This window comes from Nyctereutes procyonoides, unplaced genomic scaffold (assembly GCF_905146905.1).
Source record: "Nyctereutes procyonoides isolate TBG_1078 unplaced genomic scaffold, NYPRO_anot_genome, whole genome shotgun sequence".
NCBI classification, from domain to species: domain Eukaryota; kingdom Metazoa; phylum Chordata; class Mammalia; order Carnivora; family Canidae; genus Nyctereutes; species Nyctereutes procyonoides.
Window position 1 is genome coordinate 39,708,536 of NW_026575126.1, and position 12,520 is coordinate 39,721,055.

The following is a 12,520-nucleotide window of genomic DNA, read 5'->3' on the forward strand; positions in this document are numbered from 1 at the left end:
AACTTGGGCAGGCTATGGTGCCCAAATGTTTGGTCAAACTCTCGAGTCCAGATGTTGCCATAAGGTATTTTTTACATGCAGTTAACATTTACTTTTTTATTTCCTTAAAGATTTCATTTAAGGGATCCCTGGGTGGCTCAGTGGGTTAGCACCTGCCTTTGGCCTAGGGTGTGATCCTGGAGACCCGGGATCGAGTCCCACGTCAGGTTCCCTGCATGGAGCCTGCTTCTCCCTCTGCCTGTGTCTCTGTGTCTCTCATGAATAAATAAATAAAATCTTAAAAAAAAAATCTATGGCCCCTACACACTGGCATTGACAGCCATGAACATCATCAGGAAGCAGGGCCAGGTCTATTAAAATTTTTTTATTTATTTGAGAGTACATGGTGCAGGAGAAGGGGCAGAGAGAGTCCCAAGTGGATTCTGCCCTAAGCCAGAGACACACGGAGCCCCATGCAGGGCTCAATATCCTAACCCTGAGATCAGGATTTGAGCTGAAACCAAGAATCAGTTGCTTAAGTGAGTGGGCCCACCCAGGGGCCCCAAGTACAGTCTCTTGGATGGGTAGGGAGCCCTGGCCCAGATACCAAGAGGTACCTGCCAGGTGCCTCCTCACTCCCTAGCCCACTCCCACCCCTGGAAGCATGGGTTTTTTTGGCGTGGAGCCAGGACCTAGAGAGGCTGGATGCTAGAGCCGCACATGCACCTGGAGGACTGGACCCCTGGAAACCCAGATTACCCAGAGGACCTGACACCCTGACTCACGGATGCAGAGCCTCAGGATCCGGGTGGTTAAGCCTTCAGGCTCTCCTACCCTTCCACAGAAAAGAACCCACACTTCCCTCTCTGCTTGCTTCTCCCGGAGCGGACAGTCTAACCTGCACTTAGAGTATCCCACCATACTCATTTTCTTTGTATTTTAGAAAGGGGAGAGATGGCACAGGGCTGAACAGGCCAGGGAGGGAAGCCTGTGTGGTGGGTTGGGGGTGGGTGGGGGCACTTTATTGGAGGAGGTGGGGGTGGGGGAGGGAGAGCACCCCCGGTTATAAATGGGGCCCCACTAGGTCCCCCCTCGGGGCCAGAGTTAAGAAGGTTCCAACTTTAGCTGAAAATCCACTTCAAGTCGTCTTCTGTAGCTCTCTCCTTCAGTCCCTAGAGCTGGGACTTAACCTCGTAAGTACTGGGTTGGAGTCCTGCCTTGGGTGATATTCTTGGGTTGGCTGGGTTAACCCACGCTCAGATCTTGAGAACTTTAAGTTCCTAGTATGGGGGCTCTTCGGAGAGGCTCCCGACCTCTGCGTGTACTGCATCTGGAACTTTTGAATAAATTTCAACTTTTCAAAATGACAAAACATATATGATAAAATAGCAATGAGGAAAGCAAGTCGCCTTGCCTTGGGGAGATCGGAGGCTGGCTCCCTGGGACCAGCAACAGATTCCGCTTTCCGAGGGTTTTAATCAGTACAGATCCAACCCCCTGTTTCTCGTAAGGTCAGCCGGACAAAAGCTGCGCCCAACGTGGGGCTCGAACCCACGACCCTGAGATTAAGAGTCTCATGCTCTACCGACTGAGCTAGCCGGGCAGGCAGTAGCCCCGCTCCGCGGGTGACTAGGGCACTGGGGGCGTTGCCGGCGGTCGTGGGGACGGGCCTGGTCCTGCGCGCTGCCCCCGGGACTGGATCGCCGGATTCGGGGTCCTTTCAGCAGGGAGCGAGGGGCCACTGTTTGCCGCCCCGCCCCGTCCCGTCGGCCTGGAGGTGGCCTCGAGGCACGCGAGCGGCGTAGCGTAGGGGAGATGGGCAGCCTTCCGCGTCCGGAGCACCCCTCCCTTCCGAGGGGACGAGACGCAAACCTGGAGGATGCCGGGGCCCGGGCACGGGGCCACGCGGGGGGGGGGGGACCCTCCTCCGCGGGGGGCGGGGCCCCCGCTTAGCGCCAGAGGAAGAGCTGGGAGCGTTTGGGCAGAAGTGAGCCCCGACCCCAGTTCTGACCCCTGCATCGGGGTGCCACCGTGGCGAGGGACTTGGGGAGCCAAGCCCAGGTCAGGGGGGCCCAATCGAGGACGGGAGCCCCGGGGTCCTTCCGCGAGATGAGGGGGGCTGGGCCGCGCTGGCCGCGGGGGAGGCAGCAGAGCCTCGTCTCAGGGTCCTGGGAGTTGGGTCCCACGTTGCGTGGGATCGACCATGAGACACCCCCGTGTCACCCGGGCCACCAGGCTCCCCCCGCGGGAGGGCCTCTCGTCTGGGGGCGCGGGGCGCTGTGAGGGCCTCGGCCCGCCGGCCGCCGCTCTCCCTCCCGGCAGGTCCCGGCTGCGCTGCGCACCCCTACACTGCCCCCACCCACACACACACTTACCGAGGGACCGGGAGGCCAGGGCTCCTGGGAGCGGAGCGCGGAGCCGGGGGCACAGGTCTCCACCGACACCTGTCCCCAGGCAGTGCCGGAGCGGCTCGTTGGTCTAGGGGTATGATTCTCGCTTTGGGTGCGAGAGGTCCCGGGTTCAAATCCCGGACGAGCCCACTTTTTTGGGGAGGTCCGGGACCGGAGCAAAGTTGGTCCCCCACACGTGGGTCTGCCCCCAGAGCAGGAGACCTGGCCCGTGTGGGTGCGGGCGACCACCAGGTAAGCCAGCGTCAGGGGGCACCCCAACTTCTGGGCGGTTTTTTTTTGTTTGTTTTTGCTTTGGGGTGTGAAAGGTCATGCTTGCAAACGCGGGGCTACCGGAAGGGGCTCCCACAGACAAGGAAGGAAACCACAGCGGAAATTCAGCATGGGGAGGGGCCAGGCCTAGAGTCGGGGTCCCACAGATGCCCCAGCCACGGGGGTGGGGGGGGCAGTGTTTCGGGAGGTTTTATGATCTTCGGGTGTGGCGAGCTCAGCAGCCGTGGAGAGGATGGTTTGTTACAGCTCCGAAGCAGAGGAGTGCGCCTGACCCCCGGGGTGGGGGTGCGGGGTGCGAGGTGGGCGGGGCACAGGGGAGGCACCTGGTATTGCGACGGAAGCCGAGGAAGTTCACATAAAATGTGGGGGAGAGCTTTTCTTGCGGTTTCAGGGGAGAGACAGGCGAGGCTGAGCGAGCAGGTTGGGACCTGCCCGTCTGAACGAATTCAGCGCCTCCGGGACCTACTGCTGTCCCTGCTTGTGTTTCCTGGCCTGGGGGTGACCCTGGCAGGTGGATAGTGACGCCCAGCTGAGAGGTGGTTGGGGGCTGTGGACTCCACAATGTTTGGTTTGCACTTAAAAATGCCCCGTTTAGGAGGATCTGCTGTCTCTAGGAATTGGGCAACCCTGGGAGGGAAAATCTCTCCAGCGTCAGCAAGGCCCCATTTTCAAAGTATCAGAGTATAGAAAATAAAAGGCTAATACAGGCAGGGCCGGAGGCTTTGGTGGAAATTTCAGGGGCCTGTAGTCCCGGAAGAGCTTCCTTATCTCAGTCCCAGAGTGAAGCCCGGCCTGGGGGTTATGGCACAGGTGCAGACAGGTGGGCCTCCTTTCTCACCTAAACAGCCCCTGGTTTCCTCACTTAAGCCCCAGGGTGGTGATGCTGGGTGCCCCTTTGATGCCTCCTGATTCTGGAGTCTCTGAGGGGAGCAGGTCTGCGCAGGACCTGGGGCCCACTGGGATGTGAGGGGGGGGAGCGGTGAGAGGCAATTGAGGTAATTAAGCTCCCTGGCCAGCACCTTCTTCTCCTGTGATGAAAACGTTTTAAGACTCTCATCCCTTAAAAGGGAACCACTTCCGCTTCCACCAGCAGGTTAGTTCCTCTCCAAAATCCTTTTCTGAATTAATAACATCTCTCCTTCAGGGTCTGCCCCAATCTGGACACCCAGCGCTGGATTTAGCTTTTTTAGCTTTTTTTTTTTTTAAGATTTTATTGATTTTGGGGATCCCTGGGTGGCTCAGCGGTTTAGCGCCTGCCTTTGGCCGCAGGGGAGATCCTGGAGTCCCGGGATTGAGTCCCGGGAACGAGTCCCTGTATGGAGCCTGCTTCTCCCTCTGCCTGTGTCTCTGCCTCTCTCTCTCTCTCTCTCTCTCTCTCTCTCTTTATTATGAATAAATAAATAAATCTTTAATTTTTTATTGATTTATTTTAAAGGGAGAGAGAGAGTGAGCAGGGAGAGGAGCAGAGGCAGAGGGAGAAGCAGACTCCCCGCTGAGCAGGGGGCCTGGCTGACCGACTGCAGCAGACCCAGATCCCAGCTGAACCCCAGGGGCTGGATCAGGTCTGGACCCCAAGGCCAGGTGTGCTCAGTGGACAAGGAGGCACCTTGACCCCAGTGATGGACAGTGGCAAGGCAGGGTGTCTCCCTTGAGGGCTACCCAAATTTTTATTTTTTTATTTAGATTTTATTTATTTATTCATAGAGAGAGAGAGGCAGAGACACAGGCAGAGAGAGAAGCAGGCTTCACACATGGAGCCTGACGTGAGACTCCATCCCAGGTCTCCAGGATCACGACCCTGGCTGAAGGCGGAGCTAAACCGCTGGGCCACCGGGGCTGCCCACTACCCAAATTTTTAAATGTCCTTTTTCACATTTAAACGGCCACCATCCCTTAGGGTCCCTTCTGACTGTGCCTGTGCTGGGATGTGCATCTTGGAGTCTAGGAGGCAGATTCCTCGGCAGAAGTGGGGTGACACTCAGGTCAGAGCAGTGGGTCCCTCCAGTGTATGGCTCGGGAGGGGTGGGGTCCTATGGGAGAGGGTATGATCTTGTCCTGGGCAGTGTGTGTGTGGGGGTGTCCAAACCCTGTTCTCAGCTTCATTCCACAGCCCAGCCCTTAACCTGATGACAGAAGGAGGACCTGGGGGAGCTTTCACAAGCTGATTGTCTCAGTTTTCCACAGGTGAGAGAAGAGCAGCAGAGCAGCCACCCCAAAATCCGGACTGGGGACTTGCTGACTTGGGGTGTTAGTGTGTGGCAATGCTGACCATCCCCTCTCACCATTCTCCTCTTGTCCATAGAGACCTGAATCAAATCCTTCCCCAACACTCCCAGGAAAGGGGACGGGCCCCAACCAGGGAGGCCAGAGCCAAGAGGTGTGGCTCGGTGGTCTAGGGGTATGATTTTGGATTAGTGTGCAGGAGGTCTCAGGGTCAAATCCTAGACAAACCCTCCTTTTGAGAGCGTTTGGCAGTGGTGGTGTTGCATTCCCCAGGACACGCAGTCACACCCACCCAGGTTGTCACCCTCACCTACTCATAGTGGTCTGGTGCCCTCTGTCCTGAGGGGTGTCCTCCCATTGAGTGATGATCATGCCCTGGAATCCCAGGTGCACCCTCACCCCCAAAGGGACAATTTGGTAAAAGTTGAGCTTTTCACGACTGTGCATGTGGGATCCTGCAGTGATGTTCTTTCTCTGTGAGATAATAGTAGGGGCTCCTTCCCTTGACTGAACCCAAGAGAAGACTGGGATGGGTGGCTTTTCTCACATAGCTAGGTCCAGATCCTTTTCTAAGGTTACTTAGCTCAAAGAGGAAGTTGAGGAATACGGAGGCTGGAGAACCCAGTGTAAGGGGGGGATGTCATTCATCGCCTCTGGTGGCTTTGGCAAGGTATGGGGTGACAGGCTGCTCCTCCTCACCCCCTGCGCTGTTGCTGAGTTTAAGAGGTTGTGCCTAAACCAAACATGCCAGGAATGGCTCAGACGTCCCAGAGGTTTGAGTGGTTCCTGGTTTAAAAGGACGCCCAACGTGGGGCTCAAACCCACAACCCTGAGATTAAGGGTCTCACGCTCTACCGACTGAGCTAGCCAGGCAGACACAGCCAGGTTCCGGCAGCTGAGTCTCAGAATTTGATTGGCTTCCGCAACCAAATGGCCGGGCAGATCAGGTCCTGGGGACAGTGGGGCCGCGACCACCTCTGGAGTCCCCTCCCAGCACCCTGCCTGTCGGAACTGCTCAGTGGGAAGCGGGGCCCCAACGGGCGGAGGCGGAGGTGTCACCCTGACCCACAGACAGACGGGCTCCGCGGCCACCGGGGACACTGCAGGGCAGACAGGACGCAGAACGGATCCGGGCCAGCTGCCCCGCCACCCAGGACGTGCAACATGGGGATGGCGAAGTGCAGCGGGACCCATCCTCCCTTACTTGTAATCAAGCAAACCTGTGTACTTATAATCATTGTTGGACCCACCAGATTCCACTTGGTCGCATGAAAACTCCAATACACTTCCTTGGAATTATCTAAAATCAATTTGTTTTTATTTATAATTTTATTTTTTTAAATATTTTATTTATTTATTAATGAGAAACTCACAGAGAGAGGCAGAGACACAGGCAGGGAGAAGCAGGCTCCATGCAGGTGGCTTTGGGTTGGAGCAGCCCCCACTGCACCCCTGGTCCTGGCCTGGCTCTCTAGAGCAAGGAGGAACCTCAGGTAAACAGGCAGGACCTAGCAGATCACCTCCCTCCCCTACCCCGAACTCTGGGGATGGTTGGCCTCAGTGAATCTGCTCAGGATCCACTGAAATTTCAGACTCCACTGACTGCCAGGTGGGCGCCAGCTGCCTCCTGAATACAGATGCAGGGAGGAGTGAGGAGGTCGCAGGGAATCTGGACACAGCCCAGGGGTGTGTGCGTGGCCCTGGGGGTATTTTATTTATTTATTTTTATTTTTTCCCCTAGGGGTATTTTAAAACCAAAGGACTTCATTTGTAGAGATATTTGCCCCCACCCTCCCCACACCCCACAAAAGTGCAAAGCTTTTACAAGCGAGGCAATATTATATGTGCTTTAAAATTTAAAAAGTGGAGGAAGGTGGGTTTTAATATTTTTTTTTGAATTTTTATTTATTTACGATAGGCACACAGTGAGAGAGAGAGAGAGAGAGAGAGAGAGAGGCAGAGAGAGAAGCAGGCTCCACGCACCGGGAGCCCGTCGTGGGACTCGATCCTGGGTCTCTAGGATCGCGCCCTGAGCCAAAGGCAGGCGCCAAACCGCTGCGCCACCCAGGGATCCCAGGAAGGTGGGTTTTAAAAATGCACAGAGATGAAGCAGGCTGTGCATGTGCGGGGGCAGACAGATTTTGAGAACTCAGTGTCTGCTTAGTGTCGCTGTGAACCTAAAATTGCTCTAAAAAATGAAGTCTGAGGACGTCTCTGTGGCTCAGCAGGTGAGCGTCTGCCTTTAGCTCAGGGCATGATCCTCGATCAGGGATCAAGTCCCACATCAGGCTCCCCGCATGGAGCCTGCTTCTCTGTGTCTCTCATGAATAAATAAATAAAATGTTTTTTAAAAATTTTCTTATTGAAAATAAAGTCTGTTTTTAAAAAATACTTAAACAGTCGTACCTGGTTGGCTCAGTTGGTAGAGCATGTGACTCTGGATCTCAGGATTGTAAGTTTAAGCCCTGTGTTGGGCATGGAGGCTACTTAAGAATAATCATTAAAAATATACAAATAAATTTCTACTACTATTTCTTCCAATACATTTAGACCTGTCCTTTTGGGTCTCTAGCGACTCCAACATTAGATTTTTTTTAAAAATTGTTTTTTTCCGACATTAGATATTTTATTAAAGCCCCACAAATCCTTGAGGCACCTTCCTTCCTTCCTTTCCTCCTTCCCTCCTTCCTTTCTCTTTCTCTTCCTTCCTTTCCTCCCAAGTCTATTTTCCATTTCTTTCAGGTTGGGTCATTTTTGTCGTTCTACCTTCACATTCACTGATTCTTTCTTCCCTTCCGTCCACGTGTTTGTTGTTCAGCCATTAGGCTTTCCATTTCAGTTCTTGCATTCCTCAGCTCTAAGTTTTCCATGTGGTTTCTCTTTATATCTTCTATATCTCTGAGACTTTCAACTTTTACGTTTGTTTCAAGCAGGTTCTTTAAAGCTCTTTCAAACATTTTTAGGACAGTGGCTTTCCCACCTGTCCCCTCCTTTTCAGACAGCTCCAGAATCTTTGTCTTTCAATCACCTTTCCTCTTTCAAGTTGAGATTTTCCTGGTTCTTACTATGACCAGTGATTTTCAGTTGCATCTTGGACATTTTCGGTTTTATGCTTTGAAACTCTGGCTCTTATTTACCTCTTCTGACTTAGAGGACTCCTGACAGTGCCCCCCCTGTGAGGGGAGAAGAGGACTCTCCTTTCGGTTTGGAGGGGGGCAGGAGCAGATACACAAGGTGGGGCCTCCTGTTTGCTGGGCAGGAATTTGAGTTCAGGCTCCCCATCAGGCCTCTGCTGTCACCCCTGACTGGGGGGAAGTGGGGCACCCTATCGACAAGGAGAAGGTTGGGGCGACATTAGACATTAAAGCAGAGCGTCCCGGTGTGAGCTGGCCACTGGGCCACAGGCTGAAATGGGCCAGCAGTTTTTGTTCGTTCAGGTCACAGGAGGGGAAAAGGGAGGTGACAACCTGGGGTTGAAGTCAAAGTGTCCATTTCGAGCTGGCCCTGCCCGGTGGCCTGACTTGTCCCCTTCTGCAGGGGGACGGCGGGGAAGGGTGTGTGTGTTGGGTGTCCCGGGGGCTCCCTGAACCCGCCCTGGTCATGCCCACAGGAGGCTGCCAGAGTCTGGCTCGCCCCGGATCGTAGCAGGGGGGCTCCCCGGCCTGGGCCCCCGGCCACTCCCGCGGGAGAGGGTCGCGGGCCCGAGCCCCGCAGGACCAGCTCAGCGCTCCCCTGGCGGCCAGGCCGGGAAAACCACCTGGGAGCGCAGGGGCTGCAGGGGGTGCGCGGGGCGGGGGGCCCAGGCTCGGGCTGTGCGGTCGGCTGTGATCCGGCTGCTCCTGGAGGTCTCTCTGCAGGCCTCGGCTCCCTCAACTCAACGTGGAGCTCAAATCCGGGCCTCAGCGATTCAGAAACTCGGGTCGAACTCTGGCCCTTCCAAGCGGGGTAGCCGGCTGAGCTGAACGGGCAGTGGCACATCCGGCCGATTTGGTTCCTGCAGGAGGCCCTGGGCTGGTTCCCGAACTTGCACGGGGCCCCAGGAGAGTTTGCGAGAAGGAAAAAGTTAGGGATCGTCGAGGATTTGAACCTGGAACCTCTCGCACCCTAAGCGAGAATCATACCCCTGACCAACGAGCCGCCCTCGGGGAGAGTCTACTTCTACTTATTTCTAGTTCCCTACTGGTCCGGGTTAACCGCCTCACGTTCCCACGCCCTGGTGCGCTGCCTCCCACTGCTCTGGCGCCGGCGGCAGTCAGGCCTGGGTCACCCGCCCCCAGGCAGGTTGCAACCTCTTTTTGCAGCACTTACCTTTGATACTTAGAGTACCAGGGAGGTAGGGACACTTCTCGCCTTCGCCCGGCTAGCTCAGTCGGTAGAGCATGAGACTCTTAATCTCAGGGTCGTGGGTTCGAGCCCCACGTTGGGCGTGTGGTTTTGATGGATAAAGAGGCCTTAAGATATCGGAATGCGAGGGAAATATCATTTCCAGAGGCTTTTCACAATCTAGGCCAGTGGCAGATACTTCCAGGGGAACTTCTGCATCGCACCTTCTGGGTGGTTGAGTGAAGCAATGTAAATATTTGGGTTCTCCAGTCTGGCGGGAGAAGACTATCATCTTGTAGATTAGTCACTGCGCCCCCACGTTTGACTGGGAAACAGGATTCAGTCCCAGAGTTCGAAGTGTGCGTGTGTTGGGGGTGATGGGAGGGTGCTCCACTCACCAGGTCCTGGATGGGGCTCCCAAGCAGAGCCCCCCATCCCCACCCTGTGCCTGAGGAGGGACTGCTCAGAATTCCCCCCAACCCCCACCCCAGCCTGGAGGTCAGTGGCCTTGCATTTGGATGGCGTCTCAAATTGGCTCCACTCTCCTGGGTGAAAGGGAAATGGAGGCAAGGAGTTTTGTTTTCCATTTTGGGGGAGAGGGAGAAGGAGGGTATAGGTTTCCCATCAGATGATTTTCTGTTCTTTTGCAATGGTTTATACTGTTAGAGTCCCGGCTCAGTGTCCGACAGGACTGGGTTTTCTCTCTGTGTTGGTGGGAACCAAGGCTCCTCTAGAAGAGACACCGCAGGCTGATTCGCCCCTCCCCTGGGCCCCTGGAACTCCAGGTCCCCAGCTGGAGGACCCGGTCCCCTCTTGTCAGAAGGCCCCACATGTCTCCCTTCGGGGCACCTTTAGTCTCAGGAATCTTTCCTTATGTCCTTAGCATAAAAGAAAGCTTGGTTTACTAGGTAGGTCCATACAACGTAGTCACTTTTTGGAAAAAAAGTCTTGCCGACTCAGTACCTCTGTAGTTTTGCATGGCTGCCATAGCAAGTGACCCCAATCTGAGTGACTTAAAACCAACATAAATATATTTTCTCACACTTCTGGAAACCAAAGTCTAAAGTCAAGGTGCCAGCTGGCCACCTTTTCTACTCTGTCTAAAGGCTCTAGGGAAGAACCCTTCCTTGCCTCTTCCAGCTTCCGGTGGCCAGGGCCATCTTTGGCTTAAGGACCCATCACTCCAGTCCCATATAGCTTTCTTCCTTCCATCAGCCTCTGTGTTTCACATAATCACATAATCTTTTTATAAAGACACCAACTATTAGGGCGGGGCCCACCTTGTTTGAGGATGACCTCACCTTCACTAATTCTGCGTGCAAAGACCCTACCTTCTGGGGCCTTTGGCTCCACGGCCGGTGGCTCTGTGGTTGAGCATCTGCCTTTGGCTCAGGTCATGATCCCAGGGTCCTGGGATTGAATCCAGCATCAGGCTCCCCCTCCCCAGCAGGGAGCCTGCTGCTGCCTCTGCCTATGTCTCTGCCCCTCTCTGTGTCTCTCATGAATAAGTAAATTTTAAAAATTAAAAAAAAACCAGCCTAACTTCTGAGGTTCTGAGTGGCCGTGAATTAGGAGAACACCATTCAACCCTGTACATTAAATTTTTTTTTCAGGGAAAAAAGGTAATTTTATATTCTTTTTAATTTAAAAAATTTTTGCTTAAGTAATCTCTGCATCCAATGTGGGGCTCAAACTCACAACTCCAGGATCAAGAGTCAGATGCTCTATTGATTGAGCCAGCCAGGCACCCCAACATTCTTTCTAAATAACAATTATATTTTACTGGGATATGTGCCCAGGTAGGGCCTGTACTGCCTCTCTAGGCTTAGAATCAGTTTGCATAGTGCTATTGTCGGTTCCTATTTCACATTGATTTTTTTGCACTGCTTGCACGGATACTGCAGAAAAACCCAGCTTTGCAAAAACAGCAATCGTCAAACATTGAAATCCAACTGCCTTTAGCTAGTAGTTCACAGAATATGGTGTCTGATGGATACTGAGTATTGCTGTTTCTCTCGAAACTTTAAAATATCCCTGGGAATTTTAAAATACTCTAAAGGTGCCTCCAGACACAGACTGGAAACCACAGAACAAAGCCAAAAGCATCACCTTGAGTATAGAGGTTGAGCGCTTTAGGAACAGAAGTAGCTGGCATCACATAAGCGAGAGCTTATGCTGGTGGTTCCTTGGGCAGAGGTTTGGGGGTGGTTGTTTTGGAAGTGGCTGCACCCTGAGCCCAGTCTCACCTGAGGATCCTGTCAATGTCTGAGTAACACCTTGACCCAGGCCAACCTTTTAGCCTTCCCCAATCTGAGGTGTCAAGATCCCAGGCCTGCTGGAGGTATCCCTCCCTTGTGATCTGAAAAGACACCACAGCTAGGCCCGACACTGCCTACTTCAGCAAAGGAGGCCTCTTAGGATTGAATTCAGGACCTCTCACATCTAAAACAAGAAAAACATTCAGGATGCCTGGGTGGCTCAGTGGTTGAGTGTCTGCCTTTGGTTCAGGGCGTGATCCTGGGGTCCCGGAATTGAGTCCCGCGTCAGGCTCCCTGCGAGGAGCCTGCTTCTCCTTCTGCCTGTCATCCTCTCTCTCTCATGAATAAATAAAGTCTTTATGTATATATATATTTATTTATTCACGAGAGACACACAGAGACACAGGCAGAGGGAGAAGCAGGCTCCATGCCAGGAGCCCAACACGGGACTCGATCCCAGGTCCCCAGGATCACACCCTGGGCCAAAGGCAGCGCTAAACCTCTGGGCCACCCGAGCTGCCCATAAATAAAGTCTTTTTAAAAAAATGCTTAGGCCAAAAAAAAAGTCCCTTTGGTTGGTGGTCTTTGGTGGCTCTAACTTATTTCCCTCACCCATCTGGCATATGGACTCGATATCCCCTCGTGGGTGAGACAGGCTTGGCCAGGGAGGAGTATGCCCTCATATCTGGAGTTGGGGATGCCAACTCTGGAACTTGTTTTAAGACCCCTGGAGATGCTCCTAGGGCTGGGCACCCTGTGCCCTGCAGCTTCCCTCCTGTCCTGAGCCAAGCCTGTCTCACCCAGAACACTGGGAAAGCAGACATACCATCTGTCTTTGCTCCATCCCTTGCCCCATGCCCCATGCCAGAGGGCAGGGATGACGGTAGGGATGGGGAGTCAGGGACGCTGGGACAGTCTAAGCAGAGGACAAGTGAAGGTCCAGGCCAGCTCTGCAGACTGGAAGGTCTTTTACTCACTGTCAGGTATAACCATGAGTCTATGTGTCCTAGTTCCTACCTGGCCTTGGGTGGACCTTGGTCCCCTTTGCAGGTAACA

General features: G+C 54.0%; 4 non-coding genes across 4 annotated transcripts; 2 read left to right on the plus strand and 2 right to left on the minus strand.

Moving 5' to 3' along the window:
• Positions 1 to 1,509: 1,509 nt before the first annotated feature.
• TRNAK-CUU (transfer RNA lysine (anticodon CUU)) lies at positions 1,510 to 1,582 on the minus strand. The gene has a single exon. It is a non-coding gene; the product is annotated as a tRNA-Lys (tRNA).
• Positions 1,583 to 2,446: 864 nt separating this feature from the next.
• TRNAP-UGG (transfer RNA proline (anticodon UGG)) lies at positions 2,447 to 2,518 on the plus strand. Its single transcript has one exon. It is a non-coding gene; the product is annotated as a tRNA-Pro (tRNA).
• A 3,165-nt stretch (positions 2,519 to 5,683) lies between these two features.
• On the minus strand, positions 5,684 to 5,756 carry TRNAK-CUU (transfer RNA lysine (anticodon CUU)). Its single transcript has one exon. It is a non-coding gene; the product is annotated as a tRNA-Lys (tRNA).
• Positions 5,757 to 9,237: 3,481 nt separating this feature from the next.
• TRNAK-CUU (transfer RNA lysine (anticodon CUU)) lies at positions 9,238 to 9,310 on the plus strand. The gene has a single exon. It is a non-coding gene; the product is annotated as a tRNA-Lys (tRNA).
• The last annotated feature ends 3,210 nt before the right edge of the window (positions 9,311 to 12,520 follow it).